The sequence below is a fragment of the Triticum dicoccoides genome, chromosome 1B (genome assembly GCF_002162155.2).
Source record: "Triticum dicoccoides isolate Atlit2015 ecotype Zavitan chromosome 1B, WEW_v2.0, whole genome shotgun sequence".
In the NCBI taxonomy this organism is placed as follows: domain Eukaryota; kingdom Viridiplantae; phylum Streptophyta; class Magnoliopsida; order Poales; family Poaceae; genus Triticum; species Triticum dicoccoides.
In genome coordinates, this window is record NC_041381.1 from 95,043,477 (window position 1) to 95,045,293 (window position 1,817).

Below are 1,817 nucleotides of genomic sequence, written 5' to 3' on the forward strand. Positions count from 1 at the left end.
AGCTGCCGCTTCTGACCATGCTTATCGACCACCTCAATATACCGAGAGGAACCGCACTTCCTACAGTAGTTGTCATCCGCATACTCATGTCTAAACAAAAGGCAATTCTTTGGACAAACATGTATTTTCTCATAGTCCATGGAGAGCGCCTTCATGATTTTCTTCGTACCGTACATGGTTTTCGGCAGTTCATGGCCCTCGGGCAGGCTGTTAGCCCATACTCCCAGAAATGCTTCGAAGCAACCTCGGCTACAACCGTACTCAGCCTTCACTGCCATCAGTTGCGAGATGGCATCCAGCACAGACAGCTTGGCACCCTCATAGAGAGGTTTCTTTGACGAGGCCAAGATTTCCAGGAAGGCCTTTGCGGTTTCCTCCGGCTCCTCCGGTTCATTCGCTGAATGTGACGGAGGTGTCGGCTGTGCAGCAAAGACATCATCTAGCATGTCTCTAACCCCATCGTCATCATAACCAGCGATGCGTTGTCGTATCACATCCTCTCTACCACGATCCCGCTGGGCAAAGTTTATCGGCATATTAAAGTTGGGCATAAATCCATGCGTGCGAAGGTGCTTAGTCATCTCACTCTTATCTCTGCGGATACGTCTCTTACATCTGGCACACGGGCATTCTGGCACCATCCTCATTGGACTACGGAATATCTCTTTCAAAAACACATCAGTTTTCTCGACCCATTTCTGCTTTATTGGAAGCCACACAACAAAATTAAGGATTCATTTTAATTACCAACATCAATATTTTATTTTTTACAAGGTTGACGAGTAATCCACCTACATCTCTAATAGGTAAAGATGGGTCCTAATCCCACCCGAGAATGTGTAGATTGAGTATGGTCCATGCTCTACCCCATTCCGAGACAAAATTTCGGCAGCACCTCCCCGTTGTTCTCCAAATACACGTCTCGGCAAAATGCCGAGAGAATGTGCATCCGGAGAACAACAGGGAGGCGCCGCCGAAATCCTGTCTCGGAACGGGGTAGAGCATGAACAACGTACCCAATCTACACATCCTCGGGCTGTCCGTGGAAAGCGCTGGACAATCCGAAAGAGCTGCGGTGATAAATATGCAATTGAATGCATATTTATCGATGCAACCCTTTCGGACGGGATACCTAGGTTACGTGACTTGATGTGAAAATTCAATCTAGTTAAAAGAGGCTAGGAGGTGAAGGTGGATTCGTAGCTCACCCTCCGCTGTAGAAGAAGTAGTCGAGCAGCGGCAGGATCACAGACCAAACCCAGACGACGAAGGCTCCAGGGAGATGAATACCACAAAGCCTGTAAATTTTGACGGCACCACATCACATAAAGCATTGACACTTCAAACTATGAAAAAAAATCATATTGCTAATGACATCTAGTCAAGGTTTTAGATCATCATGATACTTCAAATCCTAATTTTCATCAAGTGTCAAATTTTGTTCTTCAATTTTTTTAGCAAGATCATCATGATAAAATAACTACTCATCAGATACCAATTTTGTCAACATCACAAGATGAAACTATAGCTATTTGACAACATCTCAAATATGCCAATTTTGTTCTTCAAATTTGACAACATTTGACAACATCACTAAGTTGACCAAAGCTATAACTAACCAATATACAGCAATCCATCCATTCATCCATACAACATGCATCTATCATATAACAAGCAGTAAAAAAATGCAAAACAAATGCAAAATAATGAAAAAAAACCTCACCGGGGCGGCCGGGGACGGTGAGGCAGGGGCGGCCGGGGACGGTGAGGCAGGGGCGGCTGGGGCAGCGGCGAGCAGGGGGCGGTGGTGGAGGGCC